We start from the raw sequence: 24,620 nt of genomic DNA, 5'->3' as shown, positions 1-24,620 counted from the left end.
GAGGAAAAAAGAGACTGAACTCCATCATGTGAAATGCTACCTCAAGGTTGGAGGAACAGACCTGTCTCTGACTTATTGATGAGCCACCTCAGACCAGCAAGTTCTCAGACTGGTGGCAAAACCCCAAGGGACCACACATTCTCTACCCTGCAGATGACATGTAAAAGCCTTCACTCTTCTCCAGACATTAGGAACTAGGTGGCCCACATCCACTTCCAGAAGCCGAGAAGCCCTCCCGTCTCCCATCCTTCTAAGCCATGCAGATCAAAGCAATCTTCTCAATCCCTCAGAGGACTGGACTCTAAGCATGTTTGTAAGCATCAAGCGTGGCCAGACGGCCCACAGGAAACAGCTGTCCCAGTCCAGCCGAGGCCTCTACCTAAGGGCTCAGGCCCTCGTTCTCCAGACCATGACCATTTTTTTCTAAATTGTGAAACAGAACTTGGTCCTCTTTCCAGAGAGAACGCAACATGTCTATTCCCAAGCCCCACTGCTTCTCTACACAGAGTCCTCCAGAGCCAGTGCCGTTTCCTACTGCTTCTTCACATACTCTCCAGGACAGGCTCGTCCTGTGTGTGTGGAAGTTAATGAATGGTGTGTGCATACACAAGCACACGTGCTGTGCCCAAGGGATGATAAAGCCAGCAAGCCAACACATTCATCGAGGAAGTGCTGCTCTCAGTCCTACCATCAGGAGTTTGCTTGGCACCACCCCACGTTTTTTCACATCTCTGAAACTCAATCTTCTCACCTCTAATACGGAAATCATAATAGAATACCTCACTGGACTGCTATAAAGATTGGGTGAGATAATGTGCATCAGGTGTTTAGAATAGTGCCCAGCTGTGACATAAATGTTAGTCAGTCATTCCTCCGTCCCCTCTCCAGCTGGCTCTCTCTGCTCCATTCTACTAGATCTTTCTGAGCCTGCCTCAAGGGCTCTGCATGTGCCTGAATGACTGGTCTGTTCCTCCCTCCCTCCTTCACTTGTGCTCTCACTCATGTCTCTGCCAGGGAAGATGTCAGACAATGTGAAGTCTACCCCCCCGCTTCACAATCACAATCATTGATATCAGTGCAACTTCTTGCTCAAGATCTGTTAAACCCCCTCAGCTACAAGCTATTCAAGGACGGGGACCAGCTCCCCCAGTGCAGCCAAGCTGTTGTGCTAGATCTTTGACCATCAAGAGAGATTTACCAATGACCTACAAAGTGACTTCTGTGCAGATGCCACTCACCCACAATCCCTTAACTGCAATTCCAAGCCCAAAAAGCACAGAAAAAGAGAAGTTTTCTACACTCATTTGGCAGCAAAACCTTTGGTGAAATCTGATGTGATCTAATGTAAGGCTATTTATAGTATTTATTATCCATTTAGTGTGACTATTTATACATTTGCCACAGAAATCAAGATGCTAGATTATGGTGTGCTGTTCCACACTTCATACTATATCATAAATGCACCAGATCATCTTTTTAAAATCCAAAAAATTCTAAATTCTGAAACCTATCCAGCCCAAGCATTTCAGAATTATGAAAATCGAAGAGACAGTTACTCATTCACTGCCACAGTCCCATTTCAAGCCCTTGAACCTGAACTCTCTTTCCTTATGCGATACTGTTTTAAGCCTGAACTCTTGATGTAGCTTCTCAGCTAGTCCACCTAACGCCAATCTTGCTCTCCCCTAAGCAACCTTCCCAACAGCACCAGAGCATCCTTCTTTCCTAGAGTGCCCAGCTGGTCACAACACTAACCTGCCTTAAAAACCGGCAGGGGCTACCACTGCTCACAGAATTAAACTCAAATTCATTGTTCCTTCAGAACAAATTAACTCCAACATCCTTTTTCAAGCTCACCCCCAGCCATTAACCTCTGAATCCCATTCTCTGGCTTCAGCAAGCTACTTATTTCCCCCAACGAGTACACTTACATGCTGCAGTCTTTGCTCCAGCTGTTCCTTCATCCTGAAACATCACCCATGGACCCACTGTAGGAACTCGCACACCCTTTCGAGCCCGGTTCAGCAAATCCTTCCATAACATCCCAGGTAGAGCCAGGCCTTCCCACAACTACCCTCACACCACACGCTCCCCACACCTCCTGTTTCTCCCCTTCACGCTGTAACAGAATCTGTGGCTGTGCTTATGTGGTTCTCACTTTACTCCTGAGGGAAAAAGCTCTATGACCTTTAACCCTATTACAGTGCTTGACACACATATGAAGTTCAAGTGGCTAGCTGGTGGACTGCTTGCATTATTAGCTGAATCAGGGAGAAACCAAACCAGCAGCACGAGAGTGAAGGATTACGTTTTCCAAAGACGATCACCACATATCCCACCCCACACGTTCTTCTTACAAAAACGTAATGCCATTCTTCCCACTAGAGGCGGGCAATGCGAGGTCTATGCTCCCTCTTTGATCTGTGGCTATGTGACCACGCATGATTTGCAAAACTAGTCCACGGAAGGCAATACGGTTTCCACCAGTTGCTCCTGAGATGCATGCTCTTTGAATGCGGCCACAAAGGTCGGAGGAAGCCCAAGCCACAAGGACAGGCCACCCACAGGTATTCCAGTTCACAACCCAAGCTAAGGTTCTAGCCAACAGCAAGCATCAACAACTGGACATGGGAGGAAGCCTTTCAGATGATCCCAGCCATGGCCACATCCGACTGCAACCACGTGAACGACCACGAGCAAGAACCACAGAGCTAAGATAGGAATAAAATGATTCTGTTGTTTCAAGCCATTAAGTTTTGAGGTGATGTGTGATATAGCAGTAAGTACCTGAAATAATGAGTAAAACAGAATCTAAGTACCCCTGATAAGCACAGCAATGCTCCTCCTGTCCTCTGTGCTCAAAGCCCCAAGTCCAAAATCTGAGGGTCTGCCTCTACTCATATTCCCTTCCTTATCAATAGCTATTACTGAACAATAAAAACATCTAATGTTCAATAGCTATCATTTATTCTCTCTCACAGTTTCAACAGGTCAGGAATTTGGACAGTGGGGCAGAGTGGATGACCTGTCTCTGCTCCATGACATCTGGGACCTCAGCTGGAAGACTCAGAAGCTGGGGGGTGGACTCTCCCTCAAAGGCTTACTCGGTCACACGTCTGCAGGTTGATGTTAGCATGCTTTGATGAGGTGCCACCTCCACGGGGCCTCTTCGTGGCCTGGGCTTCCTCTGAACTTGAACTTGATGGCTGGGTTCCAAAGATGAGTGTCCCAAGAAACAGAGTAAACCAGGTGACACTGTATCCTTACCACGATCCAGCCTTGGATCACTTCTGCCTTTTACTCGTAGGTCAGAGGAATCATGAATCCTGCCCACACTCAAAGGGAGAAAACCACAGATCCCACCACTGGTGGGTGGAGAACAATGTCCAATTGTAACAACAAGTGGAATGGGATATCTATGGGGTGACCATTTTGGGAAAATACAACCTGCCACACCCTCCTTTTCTAAAATAGAACAGAGAGTCCTTAACCCTAACCTGAGCTCCTGATGTTCTGTTATTAATGACATTTGCCTGCAAGGTGCAAATTCAAAACTAGTTCTGACTTTAAAATTAAAAAAAAAAAAAAAAAGTTCTGATTTGCTAGAGTTTTCACACTCCTTTAGGGAAGTGACACAGTTGATCCACACCACCAAGTACAAAGACATCTGCACCGTGGTGGAAGATAAGTGAGCATTTTTAGTGTGTAAAACCCTTAGCCCAAACCCAGGAGGCTCTGAGCAGGTCCCAACTCCCGTGGGTCTCAGTTTTTTTCCTCTGAAGGACCGCCTAGAAGCTGTGATCCCTTTCCAACACCCTGATTCCATGGTATTCTGCAGCCAGTCCCCACCCTCTGGCAAAACTGTATCTTAAACAGCAAGAGAACACCAGATAGTTAACTTCCCTTCATGAGCAATAATGGAGAAGTCATACTTAGCTTCAAAAAAAGTATGGGAGTTAAAGTAATATTGCAGGCTTTCCCTTCTATCTTTGTCTTGCTTACCATGTTAAAAAGCATTGCGTAAAAAATCCAAAGTACAGAATACACCTCAGATAATGGAGACCTAATTGAATTACTTTCTCGTTCATGATTAGACCTGTGCTAGTCTCCTACACCATGTATCAGGCTCCATACTTTCACAAGGACGGAAGAAATGAAAAGAAGTCAGGGAAGATACACTAAATAATTCAAGAGCTTAGAGAGTAAGACCTAGGAGGAAGGGATGCAGGTTACTCATCCTGAAAAAGAAAAGGCTAAAAGGAAGCATGATGTTAGTGCAGCAAAAAGTATGAAAGCCTGGGAAACCAGGTAACCTTGGGCAAGTCACCTGACCCACTTGTGCCTTGGTTCCCTTAGTTGAACTGAAAAAGAGGTGATCTGGATCCTCCCCAGGTTCCCTGGTTTCTGATGATGAAAAGGATAGGACAATTTCCCCCCATGTCCCAAACCGGAAGTGAGTTTAGGGTGTCACAATGCCCCTGAGGTTAAACATAACTACGGTGCTTTCTAACTCAGAAGAGGACACAGAAGCAGGAATCCAGACGAGCTGCATGGTCTCCGGGAGTGGGGTCAGACAGGAGTGATCCACCACGGGAGGCGGACTCAGGGGATGTAAGCATCTAAGAGAAAAGGCTCCATGGTCTGAAAACTGTTACAAACGACAGAAAACAAAGCTGGCTCTCTCAGCCAGCGATGACCTAAAGCAAAGAGTGATTAAGCAGGCCACAGGGGCAAGGGTTAACCGAGGTGGAGCCTCAGCCTGAGGCTCGCCGTTCAGCACCAACTCCGACCAGCCACAGCCCCCCTGCCCCAGTCTGTGAGACGGGGGCTCTGCACGTCTCAGAAGCCCCCGACCCCACACAGCCCCCCTGCCCCAGTCTGTGAGACGGGGGCTCTGCACGTCTCAGAAGCCCCCGACCCCACACAGCCCCCCTGCCCCAGTCTGTGAGACGGGGGCTCTGCACGTCTCAGAAGCCCCCGACCCCACACAGCCCCCCTGCCCCAGTCTGTGAGACGGGGGCTCTGCACGTCTCAGAAGCCCCCGACCCCACACAGCCCCCCTGCCCCAGTCTGTGAGACGGGGGCTCTGTACTCAGAAGCCCCCGACTCCACACACGCCAGCTAACAGGTAGGAAAAAGTTTTCTTTCCAGTTTACGTATTTTCATACTGAGTCAATTCTTCCCTGCGGCGGAGAAAGAACCCCAGTAACTGGTGGGAAGGACGCCGGGTGGGGTTTGGCAAAGGCCGCCACCGCCCCTCCCGCTCCCCAACCCCCCGCGGTAACCCCACCTCCGCCGGCCCGCACCCGCGCGCCCTACCGCCGAGCGGCACACCCGCCTCGCTCCCCGCCGAGCCCGCCCTCCTCCAGCAGCTGGAGGCCCGGGATTCCGAGAACGGAACGCGGAGTTGGACTTCCCGGCTCGGGAGGGGTGCGCGGCCGAAGCCCGGGCCGGGCCGGGTCCCTCTCGCTGGGGCTCCCGGGCACGCGGGCTGTCGGGGGACACGCGGCGCTCGGAGACCCGAGCCCCGGGGGCGCCCTCTCCGCTCCCGCGGGGCCTCCTTCGGTCGGACCTGCATCCCCTCCCGGGACAAGCCTCAGCGCGGACGGACGCCGGCGTTTCGGGCCCCTACTCACCAGGGCCTCCCAACCTCCCGGACTGCGCTTGGGCGGCCCCGGGGCGCGGGGAACGAGCCCGGTGCCCCGGCGCGTTGCAGCGCTCGCGCGGACGCCGGCGCCTTCCTCCCGGCCGGCCCTTCCTACACGCGCCGGGCCGGCCCGCCAGCCGAGCAACGTGGCCCTTCCCCGGGACGGGCGGGGCGCGGAGGCCGAGGGGCGGGACCGGCCGCCCGCACGCGCCGGGGGCCCTGCTCGCCCGGCCCGCCTCCTCCGCCCGCCGCGGCGGTTACCCGCCGTCCGGACACCCCAAGTTGTGCGGGCTCCTGCACTTCCGGAGGCGCTGTGTTGACAGCTGCTACACTGGGCCCTTCCCTGCTCACAGTCCCGGCCCCTCCACCCGGTCCGGTCGAGACTTCGGGAGTCCCGCCCTCCGCAGCCCCCGAGCCCCGAGCCTCACAGAGCTGACCGGGAGAGCCCTGCCTGAGGTAGGCGGGCAGCCAGATGGTGCGTCCACCAAATCCAAGGCCAGGGTCTGGGGGCAGCGCTCATCAACCTGCTGAACTCTAGCTTCCGGGAGGGAGGACTTGGGGCAACAGAGGGGCCGCGGGGTGCAGGGATATGAGAACAGAACCAGGGCGCCAAAAAAGAAGCCGGAGAGGAAACACCTGCTGCCAAAAGCAGAAGGGGGACAGCTGTTGTTATTTTTGTTTTTTACTTTCTTTTTTTGTTTTTTTTTCTTTCGAGGTGGGTAATGAGAGCTGTCCACTCTGAGTACAGGAGCAGAGGACAGACTTGTCCTTGGGGTAAGATCCATGAGACCTAAGGAATAAAGGACTTAATCGCAGGATGATGTGGTAGCCCTGTGAAAGGGGCTGAGGGAGCCCCCAGGAAAAGCCTTGTCTGTGTCTGATCCTGGGAAGTGGGGGTGGGGAACTGAGAACTACGGGCTACTCATGCACACCCAGCCTAGGGCCAGCCCTACCAAAGTGACGAGGACTCGTTCTACAGGCACCAGGCCCTCCCCCCAACCCACTTCCCTCCTGTGTTCGACACAGCAGGCAGGAACTTAGCAGTGTGTGGTTACTGGCTGATTCCGCTAACTTGTTTCTACATGAAACCAGGAATTATGAAGGGTTCTAGAGACACAAAAAGGCAGAGCATGCCCTAAAGGCCCCCCGGGCCTGGGGCTAAGGAAATAAACCAAGTGCACAGAGGCCTCCGCATGCAGAACCCTCCCAGCAGCTCTGCAGTGTGCATTATCACCCCATTCTACAGATCGGAGGTGTGAATCTCAGAGTAAGTGTCAACTGGCTGAAGGTCCCAAGACTTAGTGAGGGGTGTGGCCAGATTTTAGACCCAGGCATTTCTACACTCATTCCTGCCACTAAAACACCCTTGAGTGCAAATGCTCTCAGATGGCTGTGTGTCCAGCATGACAGGTGCACAGTGGGGCAGCAGGGAAGTTCTGGCAGAAGCAGCTGGAGCCTAGCCCTGAAGAAGCAGAGTGAGAAGAGAGCTGACACCTCACTGAGGCTGTGTGTGTGTGTGTGTGTGTGTGTGTGTGTGTGTGTGTCTCTCTCTCTCTCTCTCTCTCTCCCCAAGGTTTCCAGCTGAGCTGACTTCATGGACCATGGCAGGAAATGCAAGCCCACGCCCATGTGCCAGCCAGTAGCCGCTGTCTCTGCATCTCTGCCCTCTCTTTATGCTTTCCTTACGAAGGGAGTTGGGGGATACGGGAGGCTTACACACTCACACTCCATGTCAAAGTAAGAAGGAAAATGATAATTCCTAAAAGTGTAAAAAGCTGGGAAATACTGGTTTGTAGATACAAGATCTCAGGAGCTAAAATCACCCTCCAGGACAAAGGACATGGTAGGATGCTGAAAAGTGGGGCAGACCAACCAGCCCATGAGATGTCACATTCCCACCTCTAATAATAATCCTCTATCGAAGGCAGTTCAATGGGGACAAAATGGGGAACTGTTTGTGCACCAGAACTCAACATCCAATGATGTTGGATGTTCAACAATCCTTTGTTGAAATTCCAAGGCTCACAGGAAGATCTAAGGGTAGAAATTCTCCAGCTGCAAAAGGACTGTCCCAAGCAGAAAGAGCCTGGTTAGAGAACTGGTTTGGGCTGAATTCTTGGATGGAAACAAGAGAAAACATTTGGTCTGAGAGGCAAGAAGCCAGGGTGATAGGTGCCACATTGACCTGGGAAAAGAGGCCCTGGGCTTCTGATGGAGATTTCATGAGGAGGTGTAATGGAGGGGAGAAGGGGGAAGAAGGACAGAAACAAGCAGCTAAGTACCTGAATTCTGGGAATGAAACTGAAATTGGAATATATGAAAATGGAAGAAACAGGAAGATCTGATCACAAGATAAGAGAGAATTAGAAGCGAAAATACTGTATCCTGCCCACCCCCACTACCTCCAAAAGAGGACTGGAAAGATAAAGAGAAGGAAGTGAAAATTGTTTCAATTGCCTTCCCATAAACCATACCTAAGATACCCTGAATTTTTTTACAATTTGGAACGAATTCATGCTCTGAACTTAAAAGACAGATCTTGGCTGGAAGAAGTAAAATCAAAGTTTTAAATCAGCGTTGTGTCTATTTTCCCCTCTCCCATTCTCCCAACATCCCCACTCCCCTTGGAGACCCAGAAACACAGCTCATCAAGATCAAAGAAAAGAGAAAAGATTAATACAAGGACCAGTGAGCAATGTCTGTGAGATGAGACTTCTGGTTATAGCCACATACAATTCCTCTTGTATGACAGACTGGTATGAATAAATTCAGTTAAAACACATCCACAGCTTTTGGTTAAGTCTATCATCGGTCCTGGCTGAGTGGTCTGCGATCCTGGTACCCCTGTGAGAAGGCTATCTTGTGACAGGGTCAGGCAGAGCACAGGACTAGTACTTTCGGTGAAAATGACAGGGGAGAGGAATTCCGGTTCAGTCTAGGGAGGAAAGGTCTTACCAGAGAGGCTGTCTGACAGGGCACTGAATTCCCCTCCCTGAAGGTTTGCAGCAGAATGCAGATGGCCCTCATCAGGTCTGGGCAGGCGATTACAGTATCTGCCTGTCCACACTTAGGCAAGCCCTTTGTGCTCAAGGCTTCTGTAGCTTCCCCTTACATATCAAACTGGGGAAATAATCCCTGCTCTCTCTTCCTTACAACAGTGTGGTGACAGAAAAGTGACCCAGCAGCCTGGACACTTCACGTAACATAAGTGCCATATAAATATAGCACAACTCTGTGCACTCACAGGCCTTCCAGGTAAGATGAGGGCTGCAGACGCATTCTGGGACCAGATACCCCTTGCAAGGACTGGCACCAGGAATTTGCTGGGCCAAGTTGGGGGAAGTGACATGCCACCCTGAAATCTGTACCTTCTAAAGTAGAAGCCTGGGCTGAAAGGTACTGCCCCAAGCCAGCCTCAGATCAGAGAAGGAACAGCTCACCACTGGGCTGGTGAAGGAGGGGGAAAAAAGAAACCAAGTCATAAATATATGATTTTCAGCTTGCAAATGACCTTAGTTATTGCTGCCAACCCCAATGAATGTGAGCTCTAGGTGTTACACAGCTAGTAAGAAGCAAGGAGATGCTAGAAGCCAAGCTTCCTGCCCTGTGCCCCCAGGCCACCGTACCCCACTGTCTATCAAAATTCCCAACACATCTCCTTTCTGTTTGTTGTCACTGAGAAAAGCAGGTATCTTGGTGTAGGTAAACTGGAGTTCAAGGAAGGAGCAGGAAGGAGGTGAGAAGGTAACTATGAACAGGTCTTTGGAAAGAGAGCCTGCAAAAATATAAAGGCTAAGAGATGGCAGTCCAAAAAAAACTGTCATCTTCAAGAGCAGGAGAGAATACCAGGATATGGCACAGGAAGAAAAGGCCCAGCATTTACTCCAAGAAATGGAGCTCTGTCTCCTAACCACACACTTGGCCCTTGAGACTTGGACTTTCCTCCACCCCTCTTTAATCTGCTACCCCAAAGAGGGACACTTATCACAAGTGTGGAGAGCCCTGAGGACCAGAATCCCTCCATCTAAGTTCTCCTAGGACCCGTACACCTTTTCCACCATTTGATGGTCCCAGGTATTGTTTAACAGGAACAAGATGAGACAAATTCAGGCCAGGCTTTTAATTGAGGACATCCAAGGGTTTTGCCAATACACTAATTCAATAAAAGAACAGGACTCCTAATTCAGAGTTTTTTTGGATGTACTAATTATACAAGCATCATGAAGCAACGTCAATGGTACTGTTTTCCATGGACACGGCCCTGGATACTTTTCAAAATCTGTCATTTCATTTGCTTCCTGTAACAACCTGTGAGGGACCTGTAAAGTTAGTTATCCCCATCTCACAGGTGAACAGAACATGGCAGAGCTTAACCCATATATCTAGGGTTGCACACTAAGAAAGTCAGAGCTAGAACAAAAATTCAACTGATCTCAAACCTGTATTCTGTCCCTCCGCTATCTGCATAAGGTTTCATGGCCTAAACCCCCTTTAGAGGCAGGAGGAAGAGAGACAATTTAGGAAGTTATCTAGACCATCTTCTACCCTCCCCCAAGGCAGTTCTATTAGTTAGTTCCCCCACACACAGCAGCCTGCCTCTGCCTAGGTAATCCATCCTAGAGTATTACTTAGCCCAAAATGTGTGGACTCAGTGTTGGCCCTTATAAATAATCCAATCTCTAATCTAACCTCTCCTCAGAAGCCTGAATCCTTTTCATGTTCTCCTAGGCCTAACTTCACAACTGCATGGCACACAACCCCTTACAAGGTACTCCTTCTGCCTGGGTAAAGACAGGCTGGGAACAGTCTGCACCCTGAGAGAGTGGAACAGAGGTGAAGCTTCCTGCGTACCCATCAGGGTGGGGTTCTCATCAGGCACGTCCTAAATGGCAGCGTCCCCAGGTTTGCCCCACTCAACATTCTCTGCACAACAGCAGCCAGACACCCCGTGGGAAGTGAGGCAGGAACCTTACCTTTCTTCTCTCAGCTGCTCCCCTGGAGATCATCAAACCCCCTTCCAGCACTCCATTTCCAAAACTTAGAATCCCAAATCAGATACACCAGCCAAAGTGCAGCTTCTCTCCTCTTATCCAGGTCCAAAGTCCATGGCTGAGTGGACTCTGAGGGGGAGGAGTTTGGGGGGGAAGGGGTATGTCCACGCCCCTCCCCCCCCACTGCAGGGTTCAGTGTCCCTCCCAGGGGTCTGTTACATTCCTTCATTCAGCTGGCTTATTAAGCCCAGAGTCTGGTGTTGGGCAGATCCCAGGTTCTATCCCATCTCTTGCTCAGGGAAGGGCAGTCATCCACTGTGAGGACTGGCCGGTCCGTCTTCTGCTGGGGTTCATGAGAAGAAACAGGCCATAGAACCGGCATGGCCAGAAGGCTGATTTCAGTGTTAACCTGTGGAATATTTAAACATTACGACACTTTCTAATCTATTACATACCCAAATGGATTCCTAAGACCAGATCCCTTACCAAAAAAAAATTAGATTCCTTTACCCTGCTCTACCATCAATGCAGACTGTCTTCTAAGAAACACAGAAAAGAACATCCTTCTTCCGCCTCCCTCTTGTCTTGTTACTGCCACACACTAATCTCCTCCATCTCCCAAGCTTCTTAGAGTGTTCAGTGTTTTAATCGCAGGGTCAGCTCTCCCGGAGCGAACTAAATCCATTCCAGACCCAGACGCTGGCACCTTCCACATGCATTCTTTGCTCCTGTCCCTTCACCCTCGCCTCCCCCTCTGCTCCCAAAACTGTGCCAGGGATGGAATTCCTAATCTCAAACTCCTTCCCAGGGCCACTGAGCGCGCTCTCCTGAAGAGAGGCCCGAGTCCTGCCGGCAACAGCTGCGGACTGTTCCAGTTTCTCAGTTGGGAAGCCCACCCCGGTCGCCCCCTCTCTTCTAAGTTTATTCACACACACACACACACCGTCGCCCCCTCCCTTCTAAATTTATTCCTAAACACACACACACACACACACACCCTTCCTTCCTGTAGGGGCGTGGCGTTCACATGACCCCCCCCCCCAGTTTAACTCCTCCCACTCTTCTCCTCCGAGCCCCGCGCTCCGTGTTCACGGGGTAAGAGAGTGACACTGCGACCCTCCTAGACTCTGACCCCCACCCCTCTACCGCCCGGACGACCCTCACCCCATCTGCGCTGGGTCGTTACCTGGATCCCGCCCGCCTGGTCTCAGCTGGAAGCCGTGGCCCTCCCAGGTCGGAGTCCAGGCCCCAGGCCGGGTCCCGACCAGCGGCCCAGGCCCCACCCCCTCGACCCCCGGCGGCCGGGCCCTCCCCTCGCGCTCCTTCCCTCCCCCGCCCCCATCCACCGCAGCCACTTCCGCCCGTGCTCCGGAAGTGAGTCCGCGGCAGCTGCCCCCTCCCTTCGTGCCGCCTCATTCTTCCAGCCCCCCCCGCTCGCCCCCCCGGCCCATCACCACCGCCACCGCGGGAGCGCGGGACGCGGGTCTGCACTGTCCACAAGACTGGAGACGCGGTGTGGACAGGCCCGGGTCTGGAAGAGAACTGAGCTCGGGGCGACAGCACAAGAGGGGGCGGGGCACAGAGCGCGGCGGCGAGGGGAGCGCGTCACTCCGCGCCGCGCCGTAGGAGGAGCGCATGCGCCGCGGCGCCTCGCCGGTCGCGGGTGTTGACGCCCGGCCGGCCCGGCGGGGTGGGACTGGGGCGGGAGGGGGCAGGGAAGCTTGGCCCCCGGCCCGCCTCCGGTCGCCTAGCAACCGCCGGCGGACCCGGTGCTGCCCGAGGTCCAGGCAGCTCGGCCCTGCGGCTGTGGGTCCTCCCGGCGAGGCGTGCGTTAACCGTTCCTGTGCCGGCAGCTCCGTCGCGGAAGCGGAGGGAAGTTTCACTGTGTTCATCGCTTACTTTTCCTCGCGGCTTCCCTCGTCGGGCAGGACGTTTCCTTGGGTGAGGAAAGAGAAGGGACAGGGTAAGAGCGCTCCAGAATGAACGCCCCCCCGCCTTCTGTGCACGTTGTACCCGCCGTGCCAAGCGCCCCCCGAGTGTCCGCGCGCGCGGCCCCAATGCCTGGTCAGCAGCCCTGAGGAGCAGGCAGCCTGCCCGTAGGGGACGGAGGGCGGTGCAGCGGCCCCCAGCCCGCGGCCTGCAGCCCGCCCGAGACCTGTCCGAAGAAACCCTCCCACTCCTGCGGCGGACTTGCAAGGCCCAAAATGGCCCCGGCCCCCCCCCTTTTTTTTTCCTAAATATTTTGGCCTGACTTGCTCTTGAGTGCAACTTGAATCCAAGAGGAGCTACTGCTCATTTTTGGAGTTCATGTGTCCTCCCCTTAATGACACGTCCTAGACTGTGAACGGACTGGCAGCCTCTGTTTTTACCTCCTTTCTGAAAACGGTAACCTAGGCTTCAGTCTTCTGGCCTACCTTACGAGATGTTACGATTTATAAGAAGGAATTTGCATATTTGGTCTTCATTTCATTCCTGGCGCAAAGTTCCTAAAACCCTCGGAATTTCCCGAGTGATAAGAGCACTAGGAGCATCTTCTGTTCTAATACTTGGTCGTTGGCTGTGGTTGCATTGGTTCCAAGCTCCTGTACTTGGCACCCTCCCGCACCCCACCCTCTTGTATCTCTTCATCTGGCTGTTCGTCTGTATCCTTTATTATGTCCTTTAATAAATTGGTGACTGTAAATAAGTGCTTTCCTGAGTTCTGTGAGCTGCTCTAGCAAATAATCAAATCCAAGGGGAGGAGCCAAGTCAGAAGTTGTGGGTAACTTGGGGACCCGCTACATGTGATCGGTACCTGAAGTGTGGTCAGTCTCATGGGACTGGGGGATCTGATGCTAGCTCTCTCCAGGTGGATAGTGTCAGAATTGAGTTAAATTGTGAGACAACCAGCTGGTGTCAGAGAAAATTGCTAGGTTGGGGGGGAAAACCCCCATATATTTGGTGTCAGAAGTTATCAGAAGTGAAGAGTTCTATAGAATAGGAAAGAAGACATGGAAGGAAAGCCTGGGTTTTTCCTACTACATATATTGGTCTGACTTGCTCAACTCCAGGCTGAATCCAAGAGGAGCTATAACTGATTTTCGGAGTTCACATGTTCCAGAATATTGCCAGGACTGTGGACGGATTTGCAGGTTTTTTCCCCGTTTCTGAAAACTGGAATCTAGGCTCCAGTCTTCTGGCATATCTTCTGTTCCCATGATTTCTCCAGATTACTGGCAGTGACTAACGCATATCTTCAGTACTGGGAACGTAATAATTGCTGAATCAGGAGTCTTGAAATGATTTATTTGGAAAGATGTCATCATAATATTAGAAACATTCTTCAAACAGAGTTTATATTGCTCTTACACTCAAACATAACAGGTCCACAGATAAGTTCTTTCCCCAGCTCAAACCTCCGTCTAGCTGTCCTTCTCATCTGAGTTGATGGCAACTCCACTTCCTTCACTCAGGCCTAAACCTTAAGAGCCATCCTCATACCCTTCTCTCACATCCTATACCCAATTGGGAAATGTTGTTGACTCTGCATTCAAACTATATCTAGTATCCAACACCTCAGCATCCCCACAGCACCCTGCATCCCTCACCCAACAACCAGGTCTCTGGTATGCTGCCCCTCCCCCCAAAGCCTAATGTCCATACAGCAGCCAAAGGGATCCCGGCATTTCTCCACTTAAAACCACGCAGTGGTTGCCCAGTTTACTTGGAGTAAAAAGCCAAACTCCTTACGGAGCCCAACACCAGCTAACTGCCCTGCTTATCTCTGACTCAGCCTCACTGCCTTCGTTGGTTTTCCTTGAACCCGTTTCAGGGCCTTAGCACTGGCTGTCCGCTCTGCTTATAAAGCTCTTCTGGATATTGGCCTAATTCACTCCCTCACCTCTTTCAGACCTTTTCTCAAATGTCACCTCAGTCAGGCCTTCCCTGACCAACCCGTGTGACCCTCCTCCTCACTCACGGCAGTGCTAGTCTATGTTAATCAGCTCCAGTTTTTCCGTAGCACTCACTCACCAACTAACGTATTTACTCCTGCTAGAATATAAATTCCACGAGAGGAGCCATATTTGGCTACTTGATTCCTTGCTATATCCCAAGTGCCTGACCCTTAGTAGGTGCTCAACAAATATTTGTGGAATAAATGAGCTAATAAATGAACAACTATTTTCATGATAGAGTATTCCCACCCAGGCCTTTCTCACATGTAGATACATGATCTAGTATATTTTGCATTCTGATTTTTTTTCCCAACATACCATAGATACTGTTCATATTTCTGAATATTCATAATATGCTTTGTAAAGATACTTAGATTTTTGCATGCTTGTTCTAATAAACAATACAGAGTAGGGTCAAGAAAAACTTACCTTCCTTCCTCCTCTAATCCCACCTGCTGAAGGGGACCGCTTTTAAATTCAGTGGATATCCTTCCAAATGTCTTCTAGGCCCCACACATATAAACACATAACAGGTACAGATTTCACAGTTCAAAGACAGGTAATGCCTGAATTGTGACTTTTTTCTATAACTCAAGTCACTTTTTATTCTAGGCCTTATTACTTCTGATGGCAGAAAAACTAAATCTAATTAATTCAAGGTAAATGCTAGCACTTTATGATTTGTTTATTTATTAATGATCAGTTACAGTTTAATTCCAGTGAATTCAGAATTTATTAATGCCTTTACTTCTTTTATTTTCATGTAATTACCCGGTTTTTAAAATTATTATAAAAGAAATGGACATTCATTACAAAAAAACAGTAAACCATAAATAAGCAAAATGAAAAAATTAAAACATCCAGAAATAATCAAATCTTAAAAAACAAAACAACCCAGTGATAGTCAAATCTTAAAATCTTAAATCTTAATCTAATCAAATCTTTAAAAAAAAGCATTTTATTTACTTGTTTGTCAGAGAGAGAGGGAGGGAGAGCATAAGCAAGGGAAGCTGCAGGCAGAGGGAGAAGCAGGCTCCCCGCTGAGCAGGGAGCCCGATGTGGGAGTCGATCCGAGGACCCTGGGATCATGATGCTTAACCACTGAGCCACCCACGCGTCCCGCATGGAACCTGTTTTTATGTCACTTCTGTGAATTGCCTACTTTTATCTTTTATATTCATGTCACTCATTTGCTAGAACTCTTTATAGAATATAATATAAGGGGCACCTGGGTGGCTCAGTTGGTTAAGCGACTGCCTTCAGCTCAGGTCATGATCCTGGAGTCCCGGGATCGAGTCCCACATCAGGCTCCCTGCTCAGCAAGGAGTCTGCTTCTCCCTCTGACCCTCCCCCCTCTCATGCTCTCTCTCAAATAAATAAATAAAATCTTAAAAAAAAAAAAAAGACTATAAAATAAAATATTGTTAGTTATGTTGCCAATATTTTCCCAGTTTGTTATTTGCCTTTTAAGTCTGTCTTTGTGCTCATTTGACACATTGCAGGTGTTAGGCCAGAAGTCTGGTCTTGCTGCCCATGCTCTGCCTTCAGAATACATTAGTACTTAGGAGTAGACTAGAGACTTTTGTATCTGTTTTTGCCAATGTGATATAAGGAGTGAATAAGGAGACAAGACCATAGTCTCCACAGAAAAGGCCACAGAATCCCCAGATGGAGGAGGAGGCATTTGGGGACAATTTGTGTTTTCTGGAGAGCATTGATACCCAGTGCCATCCTAGATTTTTGGAAGTCTCAATTTTAAATGATCTGTCATCCCTATTAGTTATCCCTCTCCATACACACATTATCACACCATGATTCTTCTGTCAGGTGAAGATAGTCCTGACCGTGGGCATGTTCTGGCTTTGTAGTCTCTCACTCTCTCTTTGGCCAGGTCGGTATTCTTTCCTAAAACACCCTCCTCCTAAATGTCTTTCTTAGTATCTGATTTCATGAGTCACCACACCATTCTCTAAACTCTACTCCCTTCAGCAAATCCAGGAGGTGAGGGTGGGCTTTTCTGGAACACTGAACACAGATATCCCCCACTCCCTTTTTCATGTTCCTTGTGGCTTAAAAAAAAAAAAAAACGGCAGGAGGGTGCGGAGCACCAGAGGTTGCACTGCAAATACAGGACTGAAGAGGATGTGACAAGCTCAGACATCACCATAGCTAAGTGTAAAGCTGGACTTCTGATAGACACGTAAGGAATCCTAGTAAAACCCGGAATATTAAGCAGAGACTTGAGATGAAGGTTAGGTGGCAGGTGACGTACACTGGGGATTTCAATTCAGTTATGGGATGAAAGCTGCTTAAGTACACTTAGAATCATAGCACTTTCTTCATTTCATTTCACAGTGAAGGATGCACTGACCCTCTTGTATCTGGTCTTTCCTTATTAAATTGTATTGTTATTTTAATTCTTTTAATTTTGAGCATTTCTCCCCAAATGGACTATGAGTTTCTTTAGGGCAGAGACCTGTTTACCTTAAAACACTCATATATTTCTGTATTTGTTTAATTCAGTTAAAACAAATTTGTAATTTGTTTAATGCCAGCTCGGCTCCTGGCTCCTCTGATTTTTGTGGTGGAAGATTTGGTTACCTTTTCCAAGGTGCAGATAATGAAATGTATCCTTCACCCCCGGCAAGGTATTCATGAGGATCAAATGAAACCAAGGCTGTGAGAACTCTTTTAAAACTGCAGACAGCAATGTAAATATCTATGGGGTTTAGAAGTTTACAGGTAGCAATCGGAAAGTGCCAGGGTGGTGGTCACATTGAGTTTTCGTGGGAGATCACTTAATGCCCTCTCTATCTGAGAAGAGAGAAAGCCCTGAGGCCCACCTTCCCCCTTGCCCCCTTAGCAAGCTACTCCTGTTTCTCATCCGGCCTGTCCCTTTTTCAGGGCTCTCAAAGTATGATTAGGCCATAGTGAAAGCTGGTCTGCCTTTAAACACCTTTCTTTAACAATTATAAGTTCTGACTACCACTGGGTTGTTTTTAAATCTGTGAATTTGCATTTAAACCAAGAGCAGCTTGGGCCAGCATTTCCATAGACCATCTCCATTAGTGAGGGTTGTCCAGTTACCTAGTGAGTAAGAAACCTTGACTCCTGATGCCAGGAGGCTGTTTCCCTGTACTGAGCCTGCACAGGCGGTGGGTGTAGCTGGGAGAGCGGAGGGGAGGGCGGGGGAGCAGTCAAGGGAGCACTGTCCAAACCAGAAGTACCTTTCGCCTTCAGGATGTGTCAGTCACAGGGAAAGAGGAGACTTATTCTCAAAAAGAACAAAGAAATTTACAAGTAAAAAACTGAAGTACTGAAGAAGTGTTTAGAGGGACAAAAAAAATTAATCCGGAATATCTCCAGGGGTTCAGTGGGTCACCAGCAAGGTCTTAAAGGGAAGGAGAGAGTAACTCCTGGTTTGGGGTCATGCATGCTTTACTTCAAGCAGAGCCAAGTTCAAACAGGAATATTCCTACTCCTTGTAATCTACGCTGGTTTTTGTGTCGGGGTTCTTGGACTCTAAAGGTCCTGACTGCAGCGACCAGCTCTCACACACCCCAACCAAATCCTTCAAAGCTCCTCATACAGGAGCCGTTCAAAGTACTTGGGAGAAGACGATTACAACTATTACCCCCAAACTATCATTATAACCTTATCATAATTCCCTTATCTTTTTTGAAATGGGTTTTAAACCAGAATAACCATTTCTAATTATTGGAAACATTTTAAATAACTTTTAGTAATGATCTTTATTAGTCATAAAAAGGAAAGGACATACATAAATCTTTCAAAGTACCATCTCTGATCTTTTGCTAGATGTGTGATTCACTGTTTTCCATCTTACTCTGGGACAAGGTGTCCACATGTGTCCCCCCATTTCCCCCCACCCCACCACACCCCCACCATAGGCTACTTTGGAATATTGGAAGAATGTAAGTTAAAGGCAGCCCAGCACCCCTGCAAACACTCATCAGGAATCATCTGGAAGCTGTTTAAGGAAAAAAAGAAAGCCACAGGCTTCTGGGAGTTAATAATCCTTTCCTGCGCCTCCCAAATGTCTCACTGCAGCGTGGCAGTCACCTCTGTGTTGTGTCACACACTGATTGATTCCTAGTACCTGTTAAAGGGCTGACCTTTTCAGATGATTGACCCTGCTGAATAATCAGACCCATGTGAGATCATGTCTGTGGAAATACCAGGATTGCATGCTTGCATGCTTGCATTCTTTTTTTTTTAAGATTTATTTATTTATTTGGGAGAGAGAGAGCATGCACACGAGTAGGAGGCGCAGAGGGAGAGGGAGAGAGCATCTCAAGCAGCCTCTGCACTGAGCATAGAGCCTTTTGCAGGGCTTGACACGGGGCTAGATCCCCTGACCCTGAGATCGTGACCTGAGCTGAAACCAGGAATCCGACACTTAACCTACTGAGCCATCCAGGCGCCCCACATGCTTGCGTTTAACATGCTTTCTTGAGTGGGAAAGAACAACTGGAATTTCAGCAGAGAATTGGGTGTGTGTGTTGTGTCTGTATGCTATTTTATACATACACATATATATTAAATAGATCAGATATACTCAGCTACAACCTAGAGTGAGGAGAATATCCCAAGAAAAAAAAATAATTTACTCTTTTCTGGACTTTGACAATACCTAGGCACTTCATTCCAGGGAAGAGACCAGGGATCTTTGGTCTGAGGGACACGGAGACTCCGAATTCATCTCCCCTCCCGCAGCCTGGGCTCTACTTTGTGCTTCTTTCCCCCAGAAAATCTTCGGAAGTCTTCCATTACCAGCTCAAATGCCACTCCCTCCTTGGAACCACGGTAGTTGTCAGCACTGGTTCTTCTTTGCCTTGTGTTGGAATTCGTCCGGTGCAGCTGTCCCTGGTCTTACTCCTTCCCCTCTTCTTCAGTTCCACCCAGCCCCCAGCGGAGACTGGAGCGGACTGTGAAGGGCTGTAAGATGTAGCTAGATGTGAGCAGCCGCTGAGGAAACCAAAGTTTTAGTGAAGCGCGGTGTGGAAACCCTGCTTGGGAAGCTGTGGAATCAAAACCGAGAAAGAAGGGTAGGAGAGAGACAGAGATGTTGAAGATTTAACCTGATCAATTTTGAGAAAATGAGGAAAGAAACATGACATAGTGAATGAGGCAGGACTTTGGGCTTAAAATCTGAGTGAAATTTACAGATTCCAGTAAACCAAATCCCTAAAAAGAGATACAGCCATTGTTCCATAGATACATAGTTTCTAAAATGTTAGAAACTGGGCTGCAAATTGTGCCAGTTTGAACCCAGAGGACCCAGTTTGGGGGGTAATGGAAAATAGCAGAGGCTTTCCAAGAACAGTATGTGGTCTCCCCGTTTACAACGCAAGGAAGCGCAACCTGAAAAGTAAGCGTGGGAAAGCCCGCGCGAAGGCCCGCAGAGACGCAGGGTGGACGCGTGTCGTGTGCACGTCCTGCTGCCTCGGGTTTATGTACCAGCTCCAGCGCGGGGTGCTGTGCGTGGGCTAGTTGTCAGCCCCCACGCCTAAACTGCCCTACCTGCGGAGGGGGAACCGAAGATCTCGTGGTGTTCTCACGAAGACCGGAGGGGTTGCCAGCAATCCTGCCTGGCGCAGAGTGAACACAGTAGCTTGTTGTTTTATTATGTAAAATTTGAACAATCTCTTTGGAACAAGTAGGGAAACTTTAGGGAAAATCTGATCAAATGCTCTGATTCCACATCATTAGATGACCTTTAGAAGCCGTGTAAAAGGCATCTTATTATCTCCTAGTCTTTTAGGGTCGTCCTGAAAGGGCTTTGCAATGTATTCAAATCCTGACTTCCACTATGAGTCTTGAATGCAGGTACTTGTGTCTTAACCTTAGGTGACCCTAAGTGCTAGCCCCAAATAGCAGAACTTCATAAACGTCTATGAGGGTTTTGTTGTTGTTGTTTTTTAATAGGGAATTGCAGATTTATCCCAGTGGCAGCCATTTGGACATCAGTTTTGTTGTGGTTTTTTTTTTTAATAGCACTTGGGACAACCCAGACGGCCCTGGCAGAAAGGTCTGGATAAGTAAGTGTTAACGAGGGGAGAGAAGGCCCCGGAAGAAACTGTGGCCTGGGCAACAGGTCTTGATGGATCTCGGCAATCAGAAGGAGGAAGGTGTGTTTCCTGAAAAGGTCTTAGAAAGCAGAAGGAGGGGACGGCAAGGATCATGGCCCATACTTTTCAGCTGCCCCTCTCTGTCCACCTGCAACAGGCTCTCCTTCATGTACTAACTCCACCAATGTGGAGCCCCTGCCCTGTGCTGCTCACCGCCCACCGAAGAAACACAGTGACTACCTCACAACCCAACCCAAGCCACGGAGGGAGGCCCTGGAAGGCCCCCAAGCTCACTACTCAGACTCAAAGCCTTTACCGGGAGGTGAGATTTATTCTTGCCATTGATCAAATGTGAGGCACAGAGGCAGAGAAGATCCCAGCACCTCCCTAAACCATCCATTTGTGAGCAATTTCAGGCAATGACCAGTTGTCTTGGGGTGGTGTTGGGGGGGGGGCAGTAATGAGAAGAAAAACCAAGTCCAAAGGTGCTAATCCTGAGGGGATGAAGAGGCTTTGAGGGAAAGGCAAGCATGTGTCTTCGAGATGTATAGACTTGGAAGCAGGAAGGAGGCTGGGGAGGTCGACTCAGGAGGCGTGGAGTAGGACGCAATTCTCTATCCTCCCTGTAGGCTGTCCCTCACGGAGAGGATCCCTTATGGAGACTCCAGGAGCAGGGCTTGTGCCACCTTGCCTATCCAAGGGTGACTGCTGGGCGGGAGGACCCTGAAGGGGGCTGTGGGGCACGTCGCCAGCAATTAAAACTGAGGGGAGCAGAAGGAGGCTAAGCCAGAATGTTCCCCCTCCCAAGAGCAATGCCCGCATCCTGTCCAGCCTAGATCTATCCTTAAGATTTAAGATGTTCAAAGGGAAACAGGGTGTGCAGCCAGTTGGGTTGTCGGATACAAAACAAAACACCCAGTTAAATGTGAACTTCAGATAAACAAGGAATTATTGTTATTGCAGAAGACATACACTAAAGAATTATTGTTTATCTGAAATTCAAATGTAACTGGGCGTCTTGGTTTTGTTTGCTTGCTTTGCTCTGCTAAATCTGGCAACCCTAGTGATGTGTCAAGATGCTAAGTGAACCTGAACATTTGTGAAGATGGAATTAAAGGAGGAGTGGCAGCTTCTATAAATAGCACTGAGTCCTCCAGGCTCCAGGGTTTGGTTCCTGATTCTGGGGTGACCGTACCTTCTCCAAGCACCGAGCCTCTCCTCCTCCTGGGAGCTGTGGAGCAAAGAGAGAAAATAGGTGATCGACACAGGCTGGTTTGATTGGCCAGCCAAAGCAGTAAGCAGTGACAGCTTAGGGACTTCACACCGCCGGTCTTACAGGGTATGAGTGCAAGCATGCCCGCATTTGGGGGAAAGGAGGGCATAGAGTAGGTTGAGGGGGGAGGGTCAGAGTGTTTTGCTCGTATTATGTCTCATGAAACTGCATCTGTGAGTGGCTGTGTGAATACACGGCTAATAATATTTCTTACCGTAGTTAGGGTCCAAGATGTTTGGAAACCACTGACAAGAGGTTGATGCTTGCAGGGCATTATCGTGAAAACTGAGATGGATCAACAGCCAGGATGAGTTTGCTTCACACTCACAGGCAAGGGTGAGCTTTGCCTTGTTCTAGAACAGTCACCTTCCGGAACCACCTTACCTTTTCATGGAATCTGCTGTCCCTTGCGTATATGCATGGCCAATGCTTCATTTAAAGTGGAGTTCCTAGTTTTGTGATTTTTGTTGATTTTGCCGCAATCACTTACTAAAAACATACACTGGGATCCAGCATTGTTGCACCCAATCTTAGGCAATAAATCTAATAATAGATAGTATACAAATATAATAAATAATGTGGGACTAAACACACTGTCCAAAAGACTTTAAATTTTATTTTTTCCTCCTCTAAAAGAAAGATTTTTCAACTTTAAAATCTCTGGAGCTCACTTGGCTTAATTCCTCAGAACTATCCCAAATGGTTTTGAAAGTGATTATTTCTCTCATGCACTGAACATACAATGCTCTTACTTAGGAAGAGGAAGAAAAAAATGTTTACAGTCCCACTTTGTACATTAAGAAATGTGTATAACATTAGCTTTTGATTCAGAAATTATAAATAAAGCTGTTTTATCATCCAATGTTACTGAAACATTGTGTCCCGTGATGTTTTAGTCTTTATTGTTCCAGGGATTTCATTTTTATTTTGCACTTTTTTGGTAAGAAATAGCTTCTTAATCCTAAGCCTAAATATTTGTTGTCCTACACCACTCGCTCTGATCTCCCAACGTTTCTGTGAATTTTGCTTTTGTGCATGGATGAAACGGGTTTGCTGTCTTTTTTTTTTTTTTAATGGACAGTACCAGATACACCTGGATCTGAAATTAATCCCGACACACAGGAACACTATCATTTTGAAAGGCATACAGAAGCTTGAAGCCTCAGTGTCCTTTGCTGTAAGATGGGGATAATAAAAGTACCTACCTTGTAGAGCTGTGGTGGGATTTCCATGAGAGAATGAGCGTGAAGTCTGGTGTGGCAGAGACAACACTATAGAATTCACCAAATGCCATTTCTGTTTCCTCTTCATGAAGAATGAGACACATTTTCAACCTCCCTTGTGTTGGCTTGGGGCCATGGGACTGGGCTCTGGCATGACTACTCAGCCTGGTGACCATGGGGGACATCTGTTCCAAGTCACATGGCTTTAAGACACAGGAGGTGTCCTACCCCACACAGGACTTTATGTGAGCAAGACGCCAAACTTTATTTGTAAAGACTTGGGGGTTTGTTTGTTACTACAACATTGCCTGGCCTACCCTGACTAATACACTGGACACACATATGTAGTAAATAGTTCATGAATTTTAGCATTTAACTTAAATCTATGAATGAGTATGGAACAATTCCTTGTGTATATGTTATTAAAAGAAAAAAATCGAGACAAAGAATATACAATGTTCTGCATTTGTGTAAGAAAGAAGGGGAAATTAAAATGTATATATTTATATATATAGATACATAATCCCTATATAATAATCCCTATATATATATCCCTATATACATAAATATATTCCTAGTTGTGTTCCGGAGGAGCCTAGAAGAAACGACACCCTAGTACAGTCGCAGTGGGCACGACTAGCCCCCACACCTTGCAACTCCCGATGTAACAAGTGGTTCAGGCAAGAATAATCGGTGGGTACTAAAACCAGTACATAATAGGATATTCCTATAGGGGCAAATTGTCACTCCACAGATCATTACTGGTTTCAAAGAGAAAGATGTTCCTTTTGGCATTGGATCCAGTGTATGCCCATTCGCACAGATGCGTCTGGCCCTGCCTGCCTGCCTCTCAGGACCCGCTTGCCCTGGTGAGGTCCCCGTGATGGATGTAAAGCTCCAGGCTCCATCTTGTCACCTCACCTCCTACAATGATAGACATCTGTGCCTTTGGCAAGGCTGTCGTTACACCGGAAAGGTCTACAGAAGCTCCATACCCAAGTCAAACACAGTGGGACCCACAGAAGTCCTGGCTTTCCCAGTGGCTGCCCAGACGCACTGGAAACAATCCAGAAGTACAGGGGCATTTACACGCTGTGGGCTTTGTGCCAGAGAACACCTCTTCCCATATGAAACGGTGCATAGAGCACCTCCAAAGACGCCCCACGTGACCAAGTGGGGCTGCTTACAAAACCATGACCAGCTTGGCAACAAACCACGTTGCATTCATTTTCCCTCCTTTTCTGCTTCAATTCTTTTTCCCTGCCTTTTTTGCAGTCATAGGATTGCATCTGTCATAGAACATTAGCCTGTGAACTTGGCCTCAATCTCCGTTTCCGGGCAGACCATTCTCCGTGGAGGTTTCGCAGTCACTTTCTCAACCAAGTCATCACCCTCAGCATCTCCACTAGTGGAAAAACCCGATGCATGAACATTCTTCTGAGATGCCTGCAAAGTATTC

General features: G+C 48.5%; 2 protein-coding genes and 2 long non-coding RNA genes across 21 annotated transcripts in view; 2 read left to right on the top strand and 2 right to left on the bottom strand.

The window, feature by feature from the left end:
* MGAT1 (alpha-1,3-mannosyl-glycoprotein 2-beta-N-acetylglucosaminyltransferase) overlaps nt 1-12,669 on the bottom strand; it is a 27,235-nt gene extending 14,566 nt beyond the window's left edge. The window contains exons 1-3 of one of the 8 annotated variants that reach the window (XR_004918627.2): nt 11,825-11,968; nt 10,621-11,047; nt 9,753-9,966 (exon numbers count right to left, since the gene is read on the bottom strand). The gene's annotated coding sequence lies outside the window, so the exon portion shown is untranslated. Of the gene's footprint in view, nt 1-5,636; nt 5,768-9,752; nt 9,967-10,620; nt 11,048-11,124; nt 11,651-11,824; nt 11,970-12,537 lie in introns of those variants that run through there. The other 7 variants (XR_004918628.2, XM_036096453.2, XM_078067678.1 and 4 more) reach the window with 7 other exon arrangements.
* LOC118538474 (uncharacterized) lies at nt 5,805-8,429 on the top strand. Of its 2 annotated transcripts, none has more exons than XR_004918633.2 (3): nt 5,805-6,103; nt 6,363-6,421; nt 7,221-8,429. It is a non-coding gene; the product is annotated as an uncharacterized LOC118538474 (long non-coding RNA). The 2 variants fall into 2 exon arrangements; XR_013445888.1 differs by having other exon boundaries at nt 5,805-6,122.
* On the top strand, nt 12,055-22,811 carry LOC118538473 (uncharacterized). Its single transcript, XR_004918630.2, has 2 exons — nt 12,055-12,601; nt 20,592-22,811. It is a non-coding gene; the product is annotated as an uncharacterized LOC118538473 (long non-coding RNA).
* The window catches only part of ZFP62 (ZFP62 zinc finger protein), a 39,813-nt gene continuing 37,727 nt past the window's right edge, over nt 22,535-24,620 (bottom strand). For all 10 annotated transcript variants that reach the window (XR_004918620.2, XR_004918625.2, XR_004918626.2 and 7 more), the window contains one exon: nt 22,535-24,620. The gene's annotated coding sequence lies outside the window, so the exon portion shown is untranslated.

This window comes from Halichoerus grypus, chromosome 2 (genome assembly GCF_964656455.1).
Source record: "Halichoerus grypus chromosome 2, mHalGry1.hap1.1, whole genome shotgun sequence".
NCBI lineage: Eukaryota > Metazoa > Chordata > Mammalia > Carnivora > Phocidae > Halichoerus > Halichoerus grypus.
The sequence above is the reverse complement of the archived record's forward strand: the minus strand, read 5'-3'. Positions and strand labels throughout refer to the sequence as shown.